This window comes from Cololabis saira, chromosome 15, assembly GCF_033807715.1.
Source record: "Cololabis saira isolate AMF1-May2022 chromosome 15, fColSai1.1, whole genome shotgun sequence".
In the NCBI taxonomy this organism is placed as follows: Eukaryota; Metazoa; Chordata; class Actinopteri; order Beloniformes; family Belonidae; genus Cololabis; species Cololabis saira.
Window position 1 is genome coordinate 38,706,043 of NC_084601.1, and position 26,816 is coordinate 38,732,858.

Genomic DNA, 26,816 nt, shown 5'->3' on the forward strand with positions numbered 1-26,816 from the left:
ACCACCAAATAATGTAGTTTTCCTGGCCTCCACCTCATCCACAACATCTCGTTCTGTCTCCGTGAAATTCAGTGGCACGGTGGCTCGACACGTCTCATTCATTCTGACGTCAAACAGGTTGCAGGAAGCCACTGCACATGCTCAGCAGGCTCATTCATATGCAAATACTACTTTGCATTACGCTTTTAAGGTAAAAAGTGGGCGTGTAGAGGGCGGGATATGAGGCGGATTCAGCTGCGCAACCTTCCAGCTGGACTGTGATTTATAAAGCGAACATTGCCTGCAAGTCTGCGTGCACGCGGTTTTATAGATCCGGATTTTTTTTTGCGCCCGTCATTTTCGGCTTTTGGGTGTACGTGCACATTTAGTATGAATCCTACGCACTCCATTTTAAATGAGGCCCCTGGTTTGTATCTCTTTGGTTTTCAAACTTTTGATTTAAACGGCTTAATAAGGACAAAACTATTTCAAACAGAGTCACATGGGTTCATTGTATTCCTCTGGCTCCTAACTGGAGCCTAATTTCAGCTATTGTCAATCAATTTAGTGGGATGTTATGCAGAAGATATTACTGCACGCTCAGTACACAAACATGCTTGGGTGTGTTGTTCATTAATGAGTTACATGGCGTTAATAGTTGCTGTGCGTCTGAATCAGCCATGCTGTCAGCGTGCATGACGTGTCCTCAATTCCAGGCAGCGTGCTCTTATGCCATGCTACTTTTCGTGCATGTACGCGCAAGGCTCCATCTCTCCCTCCAGCCTACATCACTGCAACCACACCACCACCACCACCACCACCTCTCTCCTTCACACATACACACACCAGTCCCACCTCCCTCCTCCCTGTACCCAAACTATACAGTGAAGCCAATTCAGGCGATTCTCCGCAGTGCTGAAAGAGCAGAGTGAAGTAAAGGAGGAGGAGGAGGAGTGAAAGAGGGGGAGCAAGGAGAGAGGAAAGAGGGGAGAATCAGGAAAACACGAGACGGGGGAGCGGAGTCTTCTTTGGCCGAGAAAAGTAGATAGGGTGTGAGAGAGAAATAAGGGGGGGGGGATTGCAAATTTGGTGTCCAGTTCCAGTGCGCAGACTAAGCACCTCAGCTGCACGGTCCGGCACTGACCAACTCTCTGCTCTGAAGGGTGAGTAGCTCCAACTGTCTTATTTCCAATTGCCCCTCACTAAGCCCCTTCATTTCACCTATGCATCTCGAGCGTTTCCTCGTCACGCCAGCCGCTCCCCTTTGCCATCCTTTATCGTGCTGATTTTGTCAAACCTCTCACTCTTTGAGCTTTCTTGAGCCGAGCTGCGTGTGTTTAGTTGTGCCTGCGAGGACTTCTTCTGCTGCGGGGAGGAATGATGCTTGTGCATGTGACCGTGTTGCCAGGATTTTTTTTCATTTATTTATTTTTTTTTGTCTCGCCTCCCTCATCCTCCTCACCAGCCTTTCCCACAGAGGTTGAACGGCAGAGGAGAGGAGTGTTTTCTGGGTTGAGGACAGATGTGCTCCGTCTCTCCGACAGCTTGCCGACGAGTGCGTCTGCACGGCTGCTTCTTCGCCTGTTAGTGGAATAATGTGCCGCGCGGTGATTAGTGCGCCGTAACATTGTTAATGTACAGCCTGAATAGAGTCTGGAGAGCAGCACGGCGAACCAAATCGCTCCCAGAGAAGGGGAGGTGAGAGAATGGGGAATGGTGAGACAAAGTGTGTGAGGATGGTGTGATAATGTCACTATGTGCATGTCTGAGAGAGAGAAAAAATGAGAGCATTTGGAGAGAGATTGGGAATTGAGGCAAACATGTGTGCAAGCTCTTTAAAAAAGGAGAGGGAGGGAAAGAAAACTCTTGGCTCAATCTTGGGGAACCCATGCTGTGATGCCGCTCCAGCAGACTGCATCACAGCTTACTGGCTTTCTTTCTTAGTCTTTACAAAATATATATGTATATTTTTCTCTAAGGGTTTATAAATCATCATTTAGCAAAGGGAAATTGAATCCAAGCCCTGTTGGAGGTCTGCAGAGATGTTCTTTGTGCATGAGAGAAGGGAAATTTCACACTAATATTCCGGTAAAGCATTCACATGCGTCCACACTGCAGGACTTCAGCCACATTTCATTGCCCACATTTCTTTTAGCAAACAAACCTTTTCCAACCTGATTGAAATAAGAATGAATAAGGACACGCTCAAATGTACTAATTCAAATAGTGCCAGTGCAGGTACCTTATTCAGCAACCCGTGACTGCAATGCTGACAAACGCCCTTACAGGATACACGTGTAAAAGGAAATCAGCTGTCAAAAGTTCCCGGCGTGGTTGTCAGTGCCCCACAACATCGGAAACTAAAAGAATAGTGTGAAGTCTAATACTGGCTGCTACCAATGACCCATTTAAACCAACAGTTGAAAATAAGATACAAGAATAAGATCAGGCATATTCTTACACAGGAATGTTACTACATGCATTAGAATCAATCAATCAATCAAATTTTATTTATAGCACCTTTCATCCAGGTACATGAAATACAAAGTGCTTTGACATTTTGACTGAAAAATAAGCATAATAAAAACCAAAATAAAAACTGGGAGACCAATGCACACTGACATAAAATATAGTTAATTAAAATGAAATAATGATAAAAGTTCACGGATTAAGGCTAAAAGATAATCAGTCCACAACAATAAAATATAATAATAAAAACATTACAAGAAATAGATAAATAAATAAAACAAATACCTCTAAAAAAATGTTAAACAGAATAAAACTATAAAATTTGATGCTACATGAAAGCCAGACCAAAGAGATGAGTTTTTAGTCTACAGTACGTTTAAAAGTGTCCACATTTCCAGCTCTTCTCAGATCCTCCGGCTGGCTGTTCCACAGTTTTAGAAAGGTCATTAAATCTGCTGAGCATTCCACTTTTGGTTTAAAAACCGAAATTGTTGCTTGAAATCTTTTATGTTTGAATAAACAATAACTTAACGAGTCCACATAGAGTGTATTAACCCATACTGTAAAACCTGTAGATGACACACCTCATTGTATGAACAATGTTATAAATGCCTTAAAAAGAAAGGAGTTTTACTTGCTAGAGTCCTACTGATTGATGCCGTCTGTCATTGTCAATATTTTTGCCAATGACTGCGTTTCCATGCATCAATAACTGTTTTAAAACCCGAATATTGGCAATAACCCGAATTTGCACGGCCATGTAAACACCAATAACCCCTTTGAATAACCAGAATTTGCTCATATTCAGGTTTTTAAAACCCCAATATGAGCCCTGGGTTACTCCTTTTAAAACCTGAATATTCAGTCATGTAAACGCCAAACGGAATATCCCCATCAAACGGAACATGAATTAGTTTTTCTGTGCATGCTCTGTTCACAAGGAATCCTGTTCTTTTGAGTCCAGGAAGTTCTTATAAACACGGAGAAACACAAGACCAGGAGGAGACTAATCACTTCATAAATGTAATGAAGGATATGAACATTTTGGCATTTGTAGACGGTAGAAAGTACCGGGATAACGAGATTTACAAGAAGGTGAGAGAAAAGTTGCACGAAGCAGCATTTGTTTTGAATTTGGATGCAGGAAGAAGAAGCGGAAATGACGGGAATTGCGTCATCACGTTCTCCGTGCGTCGCTGGTTTGATCCAGATTTCCCAAATGATTAATTACCATGTATACGGAATATTCTGAATGTTTCAGTAACCGGAATATTAGCAATAACCCGAATTTTGACTGCATGTATTAACCAGTGATCTCAGCAGCATGAACGGTAGTGTGTCCTAAGAGGTTGTGTACATTGGCGGAGGGGTCCGGGGTTTAGTTTTAGGACCTTGACCGTTGCCATGTGCCTTCATGACCCAGCTAAGAGATTTTTTTTGGGAAGTTACATGAGGCTGAAACAAGTTCTTGCCTTGGGTTAGATACTCCAGCGCAGCTCAGAATAAGTGCCGGGTGGGGAGCTCTGCTTACTGGACGCCCTGGGCCGGAGATGATGCTCAGCTGTCTAGATGTCCCCTTCAGGTTATCGTCTTGGCCTCCATTGCAGTGCATGTAAACATCAAACAGAAATACAACCTCAGATTTGATGTCACTGTACGCAGTTAGCTTGTTCTCTTCTTTGCATTTTTTTCTTCTTTCTTTGTTAATTTTTGGCCAGCAAACTACAAATCTGCTGATTTCACTGCCACCAAATGGTATAGGCAGTACTGGAGTTGAAGGGGGATGAGGGGGATGGCATCCCCTCTGAAGTAAAAACGGTCCAAATCATCCCCTTGTAAAACTGTCATCCCCCCTTTCCATCCCTTATGTCATTTCATCAATGAATGTGGTTTTACTGCTATTTCAACATTTAGAGTCATCACCAGAAAAATAACACCAGAAAAATAACTTATTTGACCATTTTCACCTGTTTCAAGTACATTTTCACTTGAAATGAGATAAATGTTGTTCCATTGGCAGATTTTTCTACTTATTTTAAGTGAAAATCTACTTGAAACAGTTGAAAATTGTTGTTTTTTCCAGTGACGAGTCTTGTTTTAAGTGTAATGAGATTTTTTCTTACTGAAATAAGACATTTTAACTAGAAATAAGACAAATATTCTTGTTAAGATTTTGAGTTTTTGCAGTGATCCATTTTACTTATCCTGTGAAGGACAGAGTCATATTGATAAGTTCAGAAAACTGTTTTTTATTGTTGCGTTTTGATGTATTTGATGTAATCCCAGTGGATATTTAAAGCTTACAGAAGGCTGCATTTAACTGCTGCTATGTCATTCCTGCAGTATTTCTGCAGCTGTTTTGGTCAGTGCTATTATTTGTAATATATTATAATATTTGTAATCAGCACAAATGATCTGTCCCCATATGATAAAATCCACCATCCCCCCTGATTTTCTTTTACAACTCGAGTACTGGGTATAGGGTGGTAGTTTGTAAAAGACGGTGGATCCTACCATGTCCACCACTAGAAATGGAGATGCAATGGCTGAAAGTTGCAAGAAGGAGGTCAGGCTTGTTATATTTTCTGGATTTTAGAGCCCTACCAATGGAAACAGTCTAGCACTGGGCTAGATGTCACGTCATCTGCTGTGTCACATTAAGAAATTAGCGTCAGTACTAGGGGTGTAACGATACACTAATCTCACGATACGGTACGATACACGATATTGAGGTCACGATAACGATGTGATACGATAATTAAGCAGTATTTTTTTAACAACCTTGAATGAGGAACATATGACTGGAAAATTGTCTTTTATTTGAAAAACACAAAATACAAAACAATGCTGTGCATTTGCCCTATTGTTACAGTTTGTAATTCTTTATAACTGTTTAAGTTTTAAAGAGAAAGCCAGGCCAACCATTTTCCACAAACTGAACTAAAAGTAAATGTCAGGTTTGCATTATGCATCTTCAGTTTCATACAATCAAAATATTTTGCCACAAACTGAATAGTTTCTCTCATGTATGATTTGACTTTTTTCTTTACCAGAAATTTAACAACTAAAATTAAATAAATAGAAGTAAATAAATACATACAATTTTACATCATAAAAAAGATTGATTCATGCTCACCTTATAAGTGTAAGAGGAGATTTATTTTTGTTAAGAAGGTTATTTTGGTAATTCAGGGTTCATTATTTTATAAATATATTCTTTATATTCTGATGTAAATCAGGGACTATAATGACACTACTCAGTTTATCCTTAGTGATTAGTCTGTTTTAGATTGGGCGGAGTGATACGCCACAGTACGGCACTAGCTGCTGTGTTGATGTTCTAAAATCCTACACTGTTGAGGGACATTAAAGTACACTGGAACTCAGCCGAAGTTGTCCCCGTGTTTATCCTACTCACGACCCCAAAAAGGTTTAATTTAATAAGGTAAGGCTTAACTCTACACCAGACCTACATGTACAAGTTCAGACCCCCCAAGAGTCCCGTGATCGGGACTGTAAAACGGTACTAGTTTCTTCTGAGTGGAGGAAGATTTTGGTCCGTGGGTCGAGGCGCGGTCGGATGCGCGTTACTAGGCAACACAATAGATTAATATTAATAATCCAATATCGCAATAGTTTGTCACCTCCACGACACGTTTCGTGACGTTTTTGTATCGCGAAATGTCGTGGCACGATATATTGTTACACCCCTATTCAGTACAAACTAAGTCTGTAATCTTTTGCCTAAATTTAACCAATCCATCCACTGAAAGTACTGAACGGAGGCAGGTAGGTCCACAATTTGATTTACTGTGGAACTGACTTTTAGCACACCCGTGAATGTGATGCACATCAGAGGCGATTTTGAAACGTCTGATGTCTGTTTTCTATGATGTCTTAAAAATAACTCTTTATAATAATACATTGTACACTTCTGTTTACCTTTCACGACTGAAGTAGATGTGAATTTACATTGATGTCAAGAGCAAATAGTTCTCTTGGAAGATCCTTTCCGGGCTCAGAGGTTTGGTACAACAGAGAGCCGCTTACTTAATTACGAACATGTTTACAGAGCTTTAAAGTGCTTGTGTAAATTGTGAGATAACGCCGCTATCAGCTGCTCTAGAGGGGAGGAAGATGAATCACACACCAACTTCACTTGTTTTAACAGCTGACTGATGATGTGAGTCACCAACAACGTCCTTTAGTACAGTCGGGTTCACTCACGAGTGAAATTTTTCAGTAATTGAACTGGTAACTGTTTTCATCTTTGTGGTGATTGATCGGTCAGTCTTTTATATTTATTGATATTTCATTTCACTACTGTGAAGGATTTAAAATCTCGAGGAAATATAACACTTCAGCAGCAGTCCCTCTATTCCACTTTTATACACTGCAAAAACTCAAAATCTTACCAGCAATATTTGTCTTATTTCTAGTTAAAATGTCTAATTTTTAGTCAAAAAATCTCATTACACTCAAAACAAGAGTCATCACCAGAAAAACAACTTGTTATTTGAAAATATTCACCTGTTTCAAGTAAATTTTCACTTGAAATAAGTAGAAAAATCTGCCAGTGGGACAAGATTTATCTTCTCATTACAAGTAAAAAAATCTTGTTCCACTGGCAGATTTTTCTACTTATTTCAAGTGAAAATCTACTTGAAACAGGTGAAAATTTTTGTTTTTTTTCAGTGATGAGTCTTGTTTTAAGTGTAATGAGATTTTTTTAACTAAAAATTAGACATTTTAACTAGAAATAAAATGAATATTCTTGTTAAGATTTTGATTTTTTGCAGTGTAATATCTCAGCAAGATCATAGAGGCCAAAAGAATCATCCATGAAGTAAAATTTTTTTTCCATTTAAATAAATAAAATATATGGAGGGATATGTACAAAATTTTTAAATACAGTACATGCGGTTGGTTATAGGAATACATTTGAGGTTTCCAGATCACAATGCAGGAGAGCAGGAGAAGCTTCATTTTACTATCGTCACAATAGCAGATGACAAAATCCTGATTCAACACTGTGCAGTGTAGGTTAAGTTTAAATTTACTTTTAATTAGATTAATTTGGAAAGGCATAACTTCAGATGTGCTATCCTGCAGAACTTGTCATCTAGTGCGCCAGAGCACGTATAGATCTGAAGTCGTGGCATTGCATGACTTCAGATCTATTATTGTTACCGAGCACTACAAAAAAAAAAAAAGAAAATTTGATCATATATTGTTAGCTACCTAACACTAGATTTAGCTTGGTAGAGCTTTTATCAGATGTTTGTCATTAACTAATTGTAGCACAAGCTAGAAAACTGTGTTGTTACATAAGCATAATTAGCAGAGTTAAAAACATCGCTGTTGATTTACTTTAGAACAAATTTAGATATCTTCGTTGATCTTCTGGACATTTAGTTGGAAGTTTAATCCAGAGCACATTTAGCAGTATTTGTAGGATTTAGGAATGGAAATAAAATAAACTTCACCGCCCATCCCTTGTACATGGAATTAATATTGGTACATTGCTTTAATTTTTTTTTTTTTTTAAAAACCTCCAAGACAGATGATGGTTCAGCCTGAATTTTGGACTTTTAATTACAAAAAATAAATATATATATGGAGAGAGAGAGATGTAAAGCCACATACAATCGTCCAACTCAAATCAGTTAGTGGAAATGACACAACTTGACATTCAATTCTCAGAATGAAGCTCTGAGAACAAGGAAATGGAGACAAAGTGATTTGCAAATGATAAAAGGGAAACTGTAATGACGTTTGAAGTGACTGCAAAGATTTCTGGCCCACACAGCAATTCAAAAACAGTTGTTTGAGCTGAACATGACAGCTCATGTCGGAGCTGGCTGCTTTGGTGTGCCGTGTCAGCGTTAGATCTCAAAAACAAAAGCACTAATCAGTGTTCAAATCCAAATAAAAGTATGGTTTTGATAAGAGCTGTACGATTTTGGAAAATAATCTAATTGCGTTTTCTTAGTTTTTTTCCCCCAATATCGTAATTGCAATTTAATATGCAATTTCAGTAAATACAATATACAGAAACCCGGTAGAATGGTCTTTTACTCTTGTGGTGATTAAGAAACTAACTTCTGTGTTAGCAGAGATCACTCCTGCTCCATTTCAAATTGAGAAAGTTAAACTTGCCGAAAGGATCAAAGAAAGGTAATACTGATCTGATGCTGTTACTTCTTTAACCTCCGCTTTTCAAGGTCACATACATGACTAATCTCTTACCGATCTGTGTACTATGACAGACACGTGATGAGGTCTCTGAGCCACTCAAAGAAAAAAATGAAAAGGTTGCATTGCATTCACATTGCGCTGCAGTATTGATAGTTTCTATTAAACCTCTGATACGCAGACATTTATCGGTATCCAATATCCCACCATGAAAAAATAACCATCGCAGAAGTTTGTTGGCTTAATTGCTGAAAATATTGTTTTAATTATTCAAAACCCCAAAGTTGTGAGAAACTTTTGTTGCTAACGATGTGTCTCATGATGCAGCAGCACTGCAAAAACTCAAAATCTTAACAATAATATTTGTCTTATTTCTTGTTAAAATGTCTCATTTTTAGTCAAATAAAATCTCATTACACTTAAAACAAGACTCGCCACTGGAAAAAAACAAGTAGATTTTCACTTAAAATAAGTAGAAAAATCTGCCAGTGGAACAAGATTTTTTTGCTTGTAATGAGAAGATAAATCTTGTCCCACTGGCAGATTTTTTATTTATTTCATGTAAAAATTTACTTGAAACAGGTGAAAATTGTCAAATAACAAGTTATTTTTCTGGTAACGACTCTTGTTTTAAGTGTAATGAGATTTTTTGACTAAAAATTAGACATTTCAACTAGAAATAAGACAAATATTCCTGGTAAGATTTTGAGTTTTTGCAGTGAGCAGCTTATGTGTCAGGGCTCCGCCCTGGACACATTTAACTCCTGCTGTGCCGTTTATCAATACCGTGAACCCAGGCCTGCTCACGGCCCTGTCGCCATATCTACTATAGGCTATAGCTAAAACTCAGTTATTGCCTGAGTGATGTTCCCGTGTCATTTATGCTCGTATGGAATAACACTTTATAACTTTCCGGCCGATGAGCCCTGTCTTTGGCTTGTCTGGTGCTCTAGCGCTCAACACTGTTGTACATGGCTCTGTGGTGTTTTATTAAAGGGGACCTATTATGGCATTTAATGTCTACTTTAAACAGGCCTTGAATGTCTTAAAAACAAGCTTTTGATTGTTTTTTCTAAATAAATTAGAAATTCAGCCTCTGAGCCATGTCTTTATCTTTACCATTTCTAACCTCATTATCTATGCAGGATTCTGAGTGGGCGGGGCTATGATAATGAGGCTCTGTGCTGATTGGCTGCCTGAATGACATGATACACTGCTACGAAAAAATGGTGGAAGCTCCGGCCGGCGGAGTTAAGGCTGATTTATGGTTCCGCGTTACACCAACGCAGAGCCTACGCCGTAGGTACGCAGCGAGTTAACGCGTAACCATAATTCAGGCTTTATGCGATGCTAGCGAGCGTCATCGACAAAATCAATTCCATTGCTTTATTTTCTATTGGACTGTCCTAACTGGCCGCAGCGACGCGGCGCCGTTTTGAGCTGAACATTTGTCGGACGCCCTGCTTCTATTTTCTTCCTGTCGCTCGCGTTGAAAGCCGGTTGAAAGCGCTGTAGGAAACAGTCATGATGAGGAACGGCTGATCCAGTTAGTTGAAATGAGAAGTTATCTCTATGATTCCTCCTCATTTCACTACAAAAACCTCAATAAAGTTCAGCTGCTGGAGGGAGATGGACAGAGAGCGTCTGATGTCACGCAGTGCTACGATAGTCGGACGCTCACATGCAGTTACACGGTTTTATAGTTGTGGCCGTGGTTTGTATTTTGGTTACGTAACGATGGGAGCAGAATCTTATTGGCTCGTAGATCCACATCACACTGGACGATCATCCGGGCGGCTGTACAGACACTGCAGAATTTGGTTTCTTTCCTCCTTCTCTGAGTTGGCAGGCTGAGGGGAGACCACTTTATATATGTTAAAGCAAGAGAAAACCTGTTTTCATAATAGGTCCCCTTTAATCTCGTCATTTCGACTTTTTTCTCGACATTTCAACTTTTTTCTCAACATTTCGGCTTTTTTCTTGAAATTTCAACTTTTTAGCTCGACATTTCGACTTTTTTCTCGACATTTCGACTTTTTTCTTGAAATTTCAACTTTTTAGCTCGACATTTCGACTTTTTTCTCGACATTTCGACTTTTTTCTTGAAATTTCAACTTTTTAGCTCGACATTTCGACTTTTTTCTTGAAATTTCAACTTTTTTTCTCGACATTTCAACTTTTTTTCTCGACATTTCAACTTTTTTTCTCGACATTTCAACTTTTTTCTTGAAATTTCAACTTTTTAGCTCGACATTTCGACTTTTTTCTCGACATTTCGACTTTTTTCTCGACATTTCGACTTTTTTCTCGACATTTCGACTTTTTTTCTCGACATTTCAACTTTTTTCTTGAAATTTCAACTTTTTTACTCGACATTTCGACTTTTTTCTCGACATTTTGACTTTCCTCTCGAAATTTCGAATTTTTTGCTCGACATTTAGACTTTTTCCTCAACATTTCGACTTTTTTGCTCGACATTTCAACTTTTTTTCTCGAAATTTCAACTTTTTTTCTCGAAATTTCGACTTTTTTTCTTGAAATTTCAACTTTTTTGCTCGACATTTCAACTTTTTGCTCGACATTTTGACTTTTTTGCTCGACATTTCGACTTTTTTCTCGAAATTTCAACTTTTTTTTCTCGAAATTTCAACCTTTTTTCTCAAAATTTCAACTTTTTTCTCGAAATTTCAACTTTTTTATCGACATTTTGACTTTTTTATCGACATTTTGACTTTTTTCTTGAAATTGTACCAGCCAGAGTTAGTGGTTTCACGCATCGTCGTTACGTAACAACGGGAGCAGAATCTTATTGGCTCGTAGATCCACATCACACTGGACGGATCATCCGGGCGGCTGTACAGACACTGCAGAATTTGGTTGCTTTCCTCCTTCTCTGAGTTGGCAGGCTGAGGGGAGACCACTTTATATATGTTAAAGCAAGAAAAAACCTGTTTTTCATAATAGGTCCCCTTTAAAATGCTAGAAAATGTTTGTAATTCGTGTCATCTGGGAAGTAGCAATGTTGCATACATGACGTTGCACAGCATTTTTCTTTGAAAAACCCAAATAATCCCACAGTGTGGATGTGCAGTTTCAGCTGATTCAGCTTCTGACTGTTCCAACGCAGCAAGAAAAGTTGATGCAGTCGGGTGTTCTGCCCTCGAAGGCTCTCTGACTCTCGGGTCACGTCACAACCTTGTAATCACTCAGTTTGCGTTCACAAAATGATGTCTTATGATATGGCAGTATTATCACAAATGCGATTAGGCCTAGTTTTGATTGCTGTGATGAATGATGTGATGATGATGAGATGACACATCCCCTCTTTGGCAAAAGGGTACAGTGATGTTTGGCTGTCTGACAGTTGAAAACGCACTACTATTCCATGTCTTCTTAAATTTAATGATTAGGTTTTTTATTAATTAAGGTTTTTTCTGCGGCATAAGTGGTATTTGTTCCTTAATCCTAATCAAAAATAATCACATCAAGCAAATATTCTGGGGGAAAAAACATTCTTCCTTTACATATAAATGACAAAACATAACATATAACAACAGCAACGGGGGTTACATTTTTATTTATTATTATGTTTATTGAACAGGGACAAATGTGTCATACATTATTTCATAAAAAGTACAAAACAGAGCTAATTTGCAACCCCTGTTCCTGGTTAGGCCTTTACTTAAAATTTGAAAGCAGAGTTAAATCAGTACAAAACCATTAAAATACAAAACATGCAAAACAGAATAAACAGAATAAAGACAATACAAAGACAAGAAGCAAAAACACGAACCAGATAAGGACAGAAAACTAAAATAATACAGTGGTACAGTATGTTAAAGCCAATGTTCACAAGCTTGTTTCAGTTTCAGCCATTGTTTTACTTTAAAAACCTTGAGCTCTGTCAATATTTTGATTTCAGGTTCAGTGTATTCCATAATTTGGTACCTATTACCGGGAAGGATAACTGTCCAAATGTTGTTCTGCGTTTTGATATCCTACAATTACATACTGCATTTCTGTATATAAATTACCTTACTTCATTTAAATTTTATTTATTAAGCTTCTATTACAATATAAGTTGACTCTAGGCGCTTATATTGTAATAGAGACCCAGAAAATGACCCCTGAGCAATTATTACAGAAAAAACTGGTAAAAACTCCCCTAGTGGGAGAAAAATCTTAAGCCAAAAGGTCACAAGAAACCTTCCGCTTAAGAGGGAAGAAACCTTGAGCAGGACCTGGATCATAAGGGAGAATCTGCCCAAGGCAGCCGGTTAGATTTCTTATATTTTTTCTGTTGTTTTTTTTTTTTTTTTTCAAATCATTCTGTGATTGATGTACTGTATGCAACATCACTGGGCTCAAATCATAGATTTATAAAAACAATGAAAAGTGAACAAGAATAAAAACAAAAATCTGACAGTACATGGACACATCTAAAGCTGTAAAGCTGTGTGACAGAGGACCAGTGTTGTGCTAGTTACTGAAAAATAGTAACTAGTTACCATTACTAGTTACTTCATTAAAAAAGTAACTCAGTTAGTAACTCAGTTACTTAGACCAAAAAGTAATGCGTTACTATGAAAAGTAACTATTGAGTTACTTTAAATAAAAACATTATTTTAAATGCTCCCATTAATCCCCTCTATCCTTCATTTCAGCAGGTACAGTATGGATTTGCATTGTGCATCGTGTTCTGCATTCTGATTGGCTAAACAATCTCCCCGATTCTTCACTTCCTGTATCAATAACGTTGGTTGCTTAGCAACAAGCTGAGAACGGCCAATGAACTTCAGCAGCAGCTGAAGAACGAGACCCTTTGATGAATCGTTCATTACAGTCTCAGATATAATCCATGGTGGCATGTCGGTTTATAAGAATCTTTTTTGCCCAGAAGAAAAAAGAGCAACAAAACGACCCATAACTATTTTCTTCTCTAAAAACACACCTGCACCGCGGCTTTAGGAGAAAAAGATGCTACAGAGTCGGGATGCAGCGGCTCAGAAGAGCAGTGGAATACGTGCAGGTGGTGCTGATCTCCGCAATTTGAAACTTTATAATAATTGTAAAAAGAATTTCACTTATCAGGGGTTCTTTTTGGAACGTAACCGCTGCGAAAAACGAGGGATTACTGTAATGACGATATCTCCATGTTGCGAAACTCGCCGTCTCTCGGCTCTCCATGACCGCGGTGAAGTTAGTTTTATGTTGGATATTCGACAGGCGTTCGCTCTGGGGGCGGCATTTCTGTCGAATATCCAAAGAATATCCAACGTAAAACTAACTTCACCGCGGTCTCGCCATGACCGTCATGTTTTTGAATGCACACACACCCACTACGTTTCCTCTGGTCTCCGCGTGTGGGGAAAAAAAGCTTCACTGTAGCCAGAAATAACAGAGTAACGCACCGTTTGATAACGGTAACTGCGTTACTGAATTTAAAAAGTAATGTGTTAGAGTATTAGTTACCGCAAAACTAACTAAATAACGCGTTAGTCCCAACACTGCAGAGGACACCTAATGCACTACAGTAAATTCAATTTAAGAAAACTTAGAAACAATGTGGAATATGCTCGGCACTTTACAGCCTAAGAAGAAAACGCTATTTTCAGTTGATCCTTTTGGACATGAGTTCAAATTTTAGTCTAAGTGTGATAATGGGCAAAGACAAAATTACAATGTTGACAGCTTAATTAACAGAACAATATCAGAAAGAGAAACCAGAGTTCCAACTCTCAGCAGTGAAACATCACAGTGAAACATCACTATGTTGCAGCTAAAAGATGGTGAGTTCAGCTTTGGCCTTGGATTCAGTTTCTTGAGTAAAAGGCCAGTGCAAGATTTTCTCTCTCGTCCAATGACCCGGTCCTCTTTGTATGTTCATAGCAAAGAAAATAAAAAAAACAACTGAGTATTGAGCCGCCTAGCTCGTGCACTGCAAAAACTCAAAATCTTACCAGGAATATTTGTCTTATTTTTTAGTTAAAATGGCTCATTTTTAGTCAAAAAATCTCATTACACTTAAAACAAGACTCATTACCAGAAAAATAACTTATTTGACAATTTTCACCTGTTTCAAGTACATTTTCACTTGAAATAAGTAGAAAAATCTGCCAGTAGGAGAAGATTTATCTTCTCATTACAAGCAAAAAAATCTTGTTCCACTGGCAGATTTTTCTACTTATTTCAAGTGAAAATCTACTTGAAACAGGTGAAAATTGTTGTTTTTTCCAGTGATGACTCTTGTTTTAAGTGTAATGAGATTTTTTTTGACTAAAATGAGACATTTTAACTAGAAATAAGACATATTCTTGTTAAGAGTTTGAGTTTTTGCAGTGTGGCTAGCAGATGTGTTGATGTGGCTCTGTAAAGCTGTGTGTTCTGCAGGAGTGATCGTGGCTGGACCGCTACGTTGCATGGTGCCATCCCAGGCCAGCTGGGCATGCTGGGACAGTGGCAGGACTCCCTTTAATCCAAAAAACAGTCAAAGGATTTTGGAAATTATATTTTATGGTGAAGAAAGTTATCTGATGTTGTTTCAAGGGGACCTATTATGAAAAACAGGTTTTCTCTTGCTTTAACATATATAAAGTGGTCTCCCCTCAGCCTGACAACTCAGAGAAGGAGGAAAGCAACCAGATTCTGCAGTGTCTGTACAGCCGCCCGGATGATCGTCCAGTGTGATGTGGATCTACGAGACAATAAGATTCTGCTCCCGTCGTTATGTAACGATGGGCATGATTTACAGGACTGTCTCAGAAATTTAGAATATTGTGATAAAGTTCTTTATTTTCTGTAATGCAATTAAAAGAAACAAAAATGTCATACATTCTGGCGTCATTACAAATCAACTGAAATATTGCAAGCCTTTTATTATTTTAATATTGTTGATTATGGCTTACAGTTTAAGATTAAGATTCCCAGAATATTCTAATTTTTTTAGATAAGATATTTGAGTTTTCTTAAACTGTAAGCCATGATCAGCAATATTAAAAGAATAAAAGGCTTGCAATATTTCAGTTGATTTGTAATGAATCTAGAATGTATGACATTTTTGCATTACAGAAAATAAAGGACTTTATCACAATATTTTAATTTTCTGAGACAGTCCTGTACATCGGTTGTCCTCCGATGCGTGAAACCACACCCACAACTAACTCCGCCGGCCGGAGCTTCCGCCATTTTTCCGTAGCCATGTATCGAGTCATTCAGGCAGCCAATCAGCACAGAGCCTCATTATCATAGCCCCGCCCACTCAGAATCCTGCATAGATAATGAGGTTAGAGAATGGGAAGATAAAGACATGGCTCAGAGGCTGAATTTCTAATTTATTTAGCAAAAACAATCAAAAGCTTGTTTTTAAGACATTGATGGCCTGTTTAAAATAGGTATTAGATGCCATAATAGGTCCCCTTTAAATACCTGAGATATGAGGCTTGTACCAAAAGGCTCCAGTTTTGAGTTCCTCGTCCCAATTTGTCGTTATGTTCAGTTTGCTCAGTTTGTTAATACTAGTGGATCTACAGTAAGACCCACCACATGGCACAGATACCAGAAATGACAATAGCTAGCTAGCTAGCTAGCTAGGACATAGCTTAATTATTGAACCGTTACTTGTGTCATTTAACAACTCATTATTGCAAAACAAGATTCCTTTAAATTGTGATTAATTAAACACTTTACTTCAGTGTGCTACAGTGCAGGACACAAAAAATGGCAAAATGACAAAAGTGTTTGGGATAAATGAATGTACGTACTTCCTTCTGTCTCTGTCTTGTTGACACATGATGTGTTTATGGACCATATGTTTCAGAAAGGCTCAGTATCAAGATGTTCTCAATGTTAGTAATCCATGAAACTGTATTTTATTGTGAAGGAAGGTTGTGTTTTTACTCCTTTACTTGCCGTTTGTCGGTGATAAATCAAGGTCCATCTCTTTACGAGGCTCGATGAACCTTGACCATGTGAGCTTAGCTCCATCAGCCAAACTGACAACATTCAAACTGGAGGAAGATGAATTTGTGCCGGGATGATAAAGAGATTTGTCATCCAAACTTGTTTGGTGCGACCGGGACTAAGTGGTGCTTTGTAGGGATGGGCGGTACGGACTAAAAAAGGTATCACGATAATTTCTGGCATTTCTCCCGATAACGATTAAAAAATACCAATTCAACTCCACCTTTTCAACTATAAATCTATCTCTATCTCGCTCTCAGATCCGCCATGTTTGTTACACAAATCATCATCAACGGGAATTTATCCTTCTTTCCTTCTTTCTTTCTTTCTTTCTTTCTTTCTTTCTTTCTTTCTTTCTTTCTTTCTTTCTTTCTTTCTTTCTTTCTTTCTTTCTTTCTTTCTTTCTTTCTTTCAGGCTCATTTCCTTCCTTCCTACCTCCTTTCCTCCTGCTCTCTCCTTTCCTTGTTTTCTTCCTTCCTTCCTTCCTTCCTTCCTTCCTTCCTTCCTTCCTTCCTTCCTTCCTTCCTTCCTTCCTTCCTTCCTTCCTTCCTTCCTTCCTTCCTTCCTTCCTCCTTTCCTTGTTTTCTCCCTTCCTTCTCCCCTTTTCTTCCTTCCTTCCTTCCTTCCTTCCTTCCTTCCTTCCTTCCTTCCTTCCTTCCTTCCTTCCTTCCTTCCTTCCTTCCTTCCTTCCTTCCTTCCTTCCTTCCTTCTTTTTTCCCTTCCTTCCTTCCTTCCTTCCTTCCTTCCTTCCTTCCTTCCTTCCTTCCTTCCTTCCTTCCTTCTTTTTTCCCTTCCTTCCTTCTTTCCTCCTGCTCTCTCCTTTCTTCTTTTCTTCCTCTTTTATCCCTTCCTTCCTTCCTTCCTTACTTCTTTCCTTCCTTACTTCTTTTTTCCCTTCCTTCCTTCTTTCCTCCTGCTCTCTTCTTCCTTCCTTCCTTCCTTCCTTCCTTCCTTCCTTCCTTCCTTCCTTCCTTCCTTCCTTCCTTCCTTCCTTCCTTCCTTCCTTCCTGTACGTTGTGGATTTAACGCAGAACCATAAATCATTTTTACACAAAAACTTTATCAAAGGGAATTTATCGTTTTTACCACGAGATGACAAATCGTGGGGAATTTTTTGGACGGTATCGTGAACGGTAAAATATCTCCCATTCCTAGTGCTTTGGTCGTGTACATGTGAACACGCACCTCATGCATGACGTTAGTGTGTGTGTGTACGAGGACTTCCCTCAGTTTCTGGACCAAAGTCTGCCGGATCTCTTTTCCTTTATTCTCCCTCTTCTCTTTCTGACTTTCATGTCCTTTTGTTTTCTTGAGTGTGAGTGTTCTTCTTTTAAAACGAGCCGTATAAGCTAACTATCTTTATCGGTCCAGGAGGCGTTCTGCCATCTTTAGAGCGAGTGTTTGTTTCCCAAAGCTTTTTTTTGATTCAAGTATCGCTTTGAGAAACGAGAAGCTTCTCTGCCTCAAAGAACGGAGTCTGGTTCTGCAAGATTCCTATGCACGTCCTATACACTTAATATGTGTGTGTGTGTGCGTGCATGTGTGTGTGTGTGTGTGTGCGTGCATGCGTGTGTGTGTGTGTGTGTGTGTGTGTGTGTGTGTGTGTGTAATATACATAGCCTTTATTGTCCTTCACTTCTTCTCTCTCTCACCATGTGTTCTTACTCATCCTTATCTTTTTCGCTTAGTGACTTCAACTTTCAGTTAATTTTACACTTTTCAGTTTGTCTCCATAATCCTCTTGACTTACTCTTCTCTTCATAGCTTTAACTATCTCATTTTCTTCCCTTCTTAATTCTTTTCAACAAATAATTTTGAGCTTTTCCACCCATCTGATCTAAGCTTTCACTCCTCAGGTTCCGTCGTCCTTGTTCTGTCTTCATCTCCTCTCTTCTTTACATCATCCCGTCTTCCATGGTCCTTTACCAACTCCAGTACTCGAGTTGTAAAAAAAGAAATCAGGGGGGATGGTGGATTTTATCATATGGGGACAGATAATTTGTGCTGATTACAAATAATATAATATATTACAAATAATAGCAGTGACCAAAACACCTGCAGAAATACTGCAGGAATGACATAGCAGCAGTTAAATGCAGCCTTTTGTAAGCTTTAAATATCCACTGGGCTTACATCAAATACATCAAAACACAACAATAAAAAACACTTTTCTGAACTTATCAATATGAATCTGTCCTTCACAGGATAAGTAAAATGGATCACTGCAAAAACTCACAATCTTAACAAGAATATTTGTCTTATTTCTAGTTAAAATGTCGCATTTTAGTAAAAAAATCTCATTACACTTAAGACAAGACTTATGGGGGGCGGTGGCCGTGAGTGCGAGGGCCCGTTCATCGCTGCTTGCAGCTTTAATTTCTAGTTAAAATGTCTAATTTTTAGTCAAAAAAATCTCATCAAATTGTCAAATAACAAGTTATTTTTCTGGTAATGACTCTTGTTTTAAGTGTAATGAGATTTTTTTGACTAAAAATGAGACATTTTAACTAGAAATAAGACAAATATTCCTGGTAAGATTTTGAGTTTTTGCAGTGTAAGAAACCAGGTAATAGCCTCCCAGTTAAACAAATGTTGAAGGATTGTGAACGGAGAAATCTACCTGTATGAAATCAACAGTAGAGTAGATTTAAGAAAACCACTTACCAGTGAGACTAACCGACAAAGAGGCTTCATTTTTTCCCTAAGGAGCTTAAAGATTACACTGCAAAAACTCAAAATCTTAACAAGAATATTTGTCTCATTTCTAGTTAAAATGTCTCATTTTAGTGAAAAAAAATCTCATTACACTTAAAACAAGACTCATCACTGGAAAAAAACTAGAATTTTCACCTGTTTCAAGTAAATTTTCACTTAAAATAGGTAGAAAAATCTGCCAGTGGAACAAGATTTTTTTGCTTGTAATAAGAAGATAAATCTTGTTCCACTGGCAGATTTTTCTACTTATTTCAAGTGAAAATTTACTTGAAACAGGTGAAAATTGTCAAATAAGAAGTTATTTTTCTGGTAATGACTCTTTGTTTTAAGTGTAATTAAATTTTTTTACTAAAAATGAGACATTTTAACTAGAAATAAGACAAATATCAATATGACTCTGTCCTTCACATTATAAGTAAAATGGATCACTGCAAAAACTCAAAATCTTAACAAGAATATTTGTCTCATTTCTAGTTAAAATGTCTCATTTTAGTGAAAAAAAATCTCATTACACTTAAAACAAGACTCATCACTGGAAAAAAACTAGAATTTTCACCTGTTTCAAGTAAATTTTCACTTAAAATAGGTAGAAAAATCTGCCAGTGGAACAAGATTTTTTTGCTTGTAATAAGAAGATAAATCTTGTTCCACTGGCAGATTTTTCTACTTATTTCAAGTGAAAATTTACTTGAAACAGGTGAAAATTGTCAAATAAGAAGTTATTTTTCTGGTAATGACTCTTTGTTTTAAGTGTAATTAAATTTTTTTACTAAAAATGAGACATTTTAACTAGAAATAAGACAAATATCAATATGACTCTGTCCTTCACATTATAAGTAAAATGGATCACTGCAAAAACTCAAAATCTTAACAAGAATATTTGTCTTATTTCTAGTTAAAATGTCTCATTTTAGTCAAAAAAATCTCATTACACTTAAAACAAGACTCATCACTGGAAAAAACAACAATTTTCACCTGTTTCAAGTAGATTTTCACTTAAAATAAGTAGAAAAATCTGCCAGTGGAACAAGATTTTTTTGCTTGTAATGAGAAGATAAATCTTGTCCCACTGGCAGATTTTTCTACTTATTTCAAGTGAAAATTTACTTGAAACAGGTGAAAATTGTCAAATAACAAGTTATTTTTCTGGTAATGACTCTTGTTTTAAGTGTAATGAGATTTTTTGACTAAAAATGAGACATTTTAACTAGAAATAAGACAAATATTCCTGGTAAGATTTTGAGTTTTGCAGTGCATAGACAGGTTTCCATGTTGTATAACTCATACACCAGCGTGCTCTATCAGACGTACCTTCCAGGCAGCAGATCCTAGAAAAATCTGCCAGTGGAACAAGATTTTTTTGCTTGTAATGAGAAGATAAATCTTGTCCCACTGGCAGATTTTCCTACTTATTTCAAGTGAAAATTTACCTGAAACAGGTGAAAATTGTCACTTTTTTCTGGTGTTATTTTTCTGGTGATGACTCTAAATGTTGAAATAGCAGTAAAACCACATTCATTGATGAAATGACATAAGGGATGGAAAGGGGGGATGATTTGGACCATTTTTATTTCAGGAGGGATGCCGTCCCCCCTCATCCCCCTCAACTCCAGTACTGACCCTCTCCATCTCGTCATCCATCCTTAGCTTCTTTAAATATCGTGTCTTTTCCATTCAGTTGGCGCTAGGCTCTCTCCGCCGACAGAGGAACATATTGCCTTCTCACCAGAAAACAACCCCCCGCCCGACCCCCGACTCTAGCAACCGAACCTGGGCACGCCATCTGTGGAGAGTGGAGCCCCGCCGGGCTCCATGGGACACGCAGTTTTGTGATGCTCAGCAGTTGCTCTGGCCTGCTCCACGTTGACCTATAGCTGATTCACAGTCTTTCATGTTTCCCTTTTTATGGCTTTGAACTGCCTTCACAAGCTCGGAGAAACTGATAGTCTGGCCTTTCCGACTCAGAAGTGGCAAAACTCATGACAGGGCTTTTGTTTAGGATGCTTCTCTTTCTTTAAGGCTTATTGACTGAATCTCATTGATAACCAGATATGTTTAAGGCATCTTTTGAAGTAATATTACCAATTCAAGGGCAAATTATTGCTTGAAAATTGTTATTCTCGTCCTTTCTTCAAAGACGTACCGTATTTTCTGGACTATGCAGCTTATACAAAGGTGCGGCTATTCTGTGGATTTTTCTTCCACCGCTCGGGGCGCTCTAACCGGAATTAGAATCAAAACCAAGACAAAATAAATGCAAAGAAGAATACGCTACTTCTTCTTTAGCAGATAGAAGTAGAAGCAGATTTCAAACAGATAAATAGATAAATTAATAGCGTTTTTTTTTCTCTTGGTTCTGTCCCGTTTTAATCAGCAAAGTTGCTGCCGTGTTAAAAGACACTGTTAGGAAAGATCTATTTAGGTACAAACATGTACATCATTTACAGTTCAAAATCCTTCTGTACATGCAGTAAATATCTAATCTAACATAAATATCTGCGGTTTGCATATCTTTTTTTTTAAATAGAGCGGATGCGGCTTGTATGTAGGTGCGGCTTATAGTCCAGAAAATACGGTAGGCTGATCTTCTTTTAAAGTCTGTAAAATGGTCTAAATCCCAGTAAAAAAAAAAATCACTTTAACTAGTAAAGTTAAAGGAGCTTGAGGCCGGATTGTGGCAAGATTTATGAAAAAAATCCGTATACATTTTAAGTTTTCTAGTAATAATGTCAGATGGAGCGTTCCAAACCCAAAAGAATGAGCCCTCTAGTGTATCTCTCCTTTGCTTTGAACAGGCTGTGTGCTGCAAAATGTGCTGCAATTCGGTCCCGAATTTCCCGCGCTGGGCTGCGGATGTGACGTCACATGACGCTGCATGTGCGTTCTCCCCGTTCTCCCGTGCCGGCTTCACTGTTGGCTGCAGTACCCCCAACGGCCGTTGTGGTGAAGGGTGGCGCTAGAGAGTCTCATTTCTTAAAAGGAGCCTCAAGCTCCTTTAAAGCAGCACAAAATAATGCTTTTTTGTTAGTAGCCCAAACCCTAACCCTAACTTTCACAACACTATCTGAGGCTTTTGTTCACACTGTCAATCTAGTGTCAGATTTTTCACATATCCATATTGTAGTTAGAGCAAATGAATTATTTTATATTGTTTGTTTTTTTTCCAAAATAGCATTAAAATGAAATCTGAACCTAGTGGTTGCTCGACTGATGATTTCAAAGTGCCTCGTCATTCACAACATGACACAAACAGCTACCATAGTGACAGGGATTCTGACATTAGCTTGCCTTAGCTGCCTGTGAGCTAATAGCTAACATGCCGGATCCGTGCACCTCTCACGATCCAGTGACCGTTGCCAAAAACACAAATGTGCACAGAAGCGTTCTCGGTCTCGGGCGGCTGCATGGCTCCACATCAAAGCCAGTTCACCATTGTCTATCTTAGCTCGTTTACAGGTGCTCTGTGTGCAGGCTACGATAACAACCATGTGAATTAAGATCGGCAAGGACTAGGGTCGCCACCCGTCCCTTGAAATACGGAATTGTTCCGTTATTGGGAATTAAAAGTTGCGTTCAGTATTGAAACAATACAGACACATATTATGCTCTTATTTATTGATGTCATAATATTCATGTGAAGGTCGGAAAATTTGAATATATTGCAAAACTTCATTCGTAGTAAATTCAACTTAAGGTGAAACAAATATATTATTTCCCACTACATGCAAAGTGAGATATTACAAGCCTTTATTTGTTATAATTTTGATGATTATGGCTCACAGTTTATGAAAACCCCAAATAAAAAAAAATAAAAAATGTGAATATATGATGAAATCAATAAACAATTCAATCATCAAAATTATAACAAATAAATGCTTAACATATCTTGCTTTGCCTGTAATGAGACTATGTAATATATATGTATTAGTTTCACCTTTTAAGTTAAATTATTGAAATAAATTAACTTTTATGCCATTCTCTTTACCTGTAGCTTTATTCTACATCTGGGCTGATGTGGACATACGTAGCATAGCAGGATATTTCAGTTATTAGTATGGTTGTCTGTCTGTACAGTCATGCAAGTTCAATGCTATTAAAGCACTTTAAACTTTAAATCAAAGCGTTTAGTTTTTTCATATAAAATAAATACATTTCTATGCAGTTTAGAAGTTTTGGGGATGTCCCTTTTTTTGGCTCCTGCGCTGCTGAAATCGGGGTTTCCCTTATTTCTATTTCTGAAAGGTGGCAACCCTAGCAAGGACAGACATTGGATCAGATCTCTAGGAATAGTTAAGTTGGCTGGTTTTTGTCAAAAGCTGGGAAGTGAGATTATAAGAGCTAAACAGCGCTTCCTAAAAGTAATCAAATATCTCATCGAATTAAAATGAAGCTAATATTTTAACAAAGAAAAACACTTTTTCATGCTACTTTAAGTAAAAGTGGGAGTTGGATGTTTTCACAGCTGCATTTATCTCAAATGATTCCTTATATTGCACATTAATCTTAAAACCTCACACATTTAAATGATGAATAATCTTAATTCTGTCCAGCGTTTCTGTGTTTGTCACAGGTACTACAGTACTAATTGAGAAAAATGACTAACACGAGTGCACCACCCTTATGATCAATAGAGAGGTCTGGTAATGAAAGATAAAACAGCATTTGAACATCAGGCTCCTCAATAACATAATGGAGTATTTCCAGAAATGAATTCAGATGTACAAAGCCTCTGATTGAGGCAACTTATTATCACTCCTTCACTGACAATCCTGCTTTTAATGCCTTAATTAGTAAAACACACTCATCCATTAACTTTGACTTCATTGTGGCTGCTTCAAAGCCTCCAGTAATTTAAATAGAATAAATAATGAATCCAAATAAAGATGTGATGTGTGCTGGTGGGGTGGAGTGTAGAGACAGAATATTGCTTCATAATGGAAACAAAAAGGAGTGAATGAACCCAAGACATTGTACATATTTACTTTAAAACCACAGTAAGGGTCTCAAACCTTTAATTTCTAAATTCCAGAAGTGACTGAAAATATATACTGTAAATGTGTACGTTGAATTAAACAGAAAACTTCCATGTCACACATTTGAGTTTGCAGGTTCATAACCAGGTTGTCCATGTGGGTTGAATTTAGATTAAAAGTAAACTATTTGGGCACAGAGTGGGCTTGGGCTTGAAATGTACGGTGGCTGACAAGGGCCAAACGCACTGCAACGGCCTAATGCGTCTCAGTTAAGGAAAACGGCTTCAAGTACAGAAACGATTCAAATTCACAAACTCAAAACGAGGTACAAAAAGAGGAACGTGGTGCAAATGAAAAAACGTGCTGCAAAAAACAAAGACAAATGCAGCATCATCAAACGCGCTGCAAATAGAGAAACGATGCACATTACGCACATTATGCTGTACATTACGAGACATAAACGTCTCGTAATGTACAGCGTTGTACAGTGATATAAACATTGTATATAAATATAGTCAGATAAAAATCACATTACCGTTCCCGCTGTATGTTTAAACCATGGACGTAAACACTGTGGTTCAGTCAGCAGCGCCCCCTGCAGGTTTGGAGCACTTCCGGTTGTAGTGACTGGTTATGAAGCGTTTTTCTTTTGAAGATGGTTTCTTGTTTTATATCCTTTTGTGCTTTGCATCGTTTCTCTATTTGCAACGCGTTTGATGACGCTGCATTTGTATGGAGCCAAATCAAGGCCAAAAGTTTTGCTAATTTGAAAATAAAATTTGAACCTGAAAATTCTTTTTTGCAGTTTCAATTTTATTTTTTTCAGTTTCAAATCTTTTTATTTCAGTTTCAAATCTTTTTTTCAGTTTCAAATCTTTTTTTTTCAGTTTCACGTCTTTTTTTTCAGTTTCACATCTTTTTTTTTCAGTTTCACTCATGATGCCACGCCCCTCTCAGTTGATGCCACGCCCCCCACGCCAGATCGGGGCCAAAAGTCTGAACCTGAAAGCAAATTTTGAAACTGAAAAAAAAGATGTGAAACTGAAAAAAAAGATGTGAAACTGAAAAAAAAGATATGAAACTGAAAAAAAAGATGTGAAACTGAAATAAAAAGATTTGAAACTGAAAAAAAGATCTGATACTGGAAAAAATAAAATTGAAACTGTAAAAAATAATTTTCAGGTTCAAATTTTATTTTCAAATTAGCAAAACATTTGGCCTTGATTTGGCTCCATACATTTGTCTTTGTTTTTTGCAGCACGTTTTTTCATTTGCACCACGTTTCTCTTTTTGTACCTCGTTTTGAGTTTGTGAATTTGAATCGTTTCTGTACTTGAAGCCGTTTTCCTTAACTGAGACGCATTAGGCCGTTGCAGTGCGTTTGGTCCTTGTCGGCCACCGTAGAAATGAGCAATTGGCACGGCTCCTTGTAGTTTCAGTGGTATGGGACCTAAATGGGAAGTCTGTGTGGGACAAATATATGAGGCCCACGGGGGATACAAGTACCGTATTTTCTGGACTATAAGCCGCACCTGCATATAAGCTGCACCCGCTCTATTTAAAAAAAAAAATATTAAAAAAAGATATACAAGCCGCACCTGCATACAAGCCGCATCCGCTCTATTTAAAAAAAACCAAACATATGCAAGCCGCAGATGTTTATGTTGTTAGATTAGATATTTACTACATACAGAAGGATTTTGAACTGTAAATGATGTACATGTTTGTACCTAAATAGATCTTTTCCTAACAGTGTCTTTTAACACGACAGCAACTTTGCTGATTAAAACGGGACAGAACCAAGAGAAAATAACCGGTATTTATGTATCTATTTATCTGTTTGAAATCTGCTTCTACTTCTATCTGCTAAAGAAGAAGTAGTGTATTCTTCTTTGCATTTATTTTGTCTTAGTTTTTATTCTAATTCTGGTTAGCACTCCCCCGAGCGGTGGAAGAAAAATCCACAGAATAGCTGCACCTTTGTATAAGCTGCACGGTTCAAACCTATGAAAAAAGTAGCGGCTTATAGTCCAAAAAATACGGTATTTGTTTATTATCAAACAATCTGGGGTCAAGAAAACAATGGTGACCTAAGAAATGTCCAAACTCAGAAAATCTACAGATTTTAAAATCTGTTTGACAGGTCTTGTGAAAACACCATTAAAATAAATACAAAAAGAAACCATCTAATGTACAAAAAAATGTCTGGAAAAAAGGAAACGTACTGAAAGTGTAAAGATGAAGTATATTTTTGCCAGAGGAAAGAATTCAGGTGGTTGACCATGATAAAGGGAGAGATCTAACACCACAGTGAAACTCTCCAGCATGCTCTTCACTAACGGACAGGTCAAAAATGTTCTGGCACTGAAGTTTAATGAATTCTGCACAAAAGTCTTTTTTTTTTTTTAACAATTCAGAAGTTTCCTTTGTCGTTGGTTCATAAAAGATTTAACAGTGTTCCCTTAAGCTACTGTGTTTGGCACCAGACCTAAGTTAGGACATAACTCATTTCAGTATGGAGCAGA

The 26,816-nt window shown here is 37.7% G+C and overlaps 1 protein-coding gene across 1 annotated transcript in view; it reads left to right on the forward strand.

The window, feature by feature from the left end:
- The first annotated feature begins 1,074 nt into the window (after positions 1 to 1,074).
- Positions 1,075 to 26,816, forward strand: part of LOC133460923 (voltage-dependent calcium channel gamma-7 subunit-like) — a 63,873-nt gene continuing 38,131 nt past the window's right edge. Inside the window, exon 1 of the mRNA XM_061741635.1 lies at positions 1,075 to 1,142. The gene's annotated coding sequence lies outside the window, so the exon portion shown is untranslated. The remainder of the gene's footprint in view (positions 1,143 to 26,816) is intronic.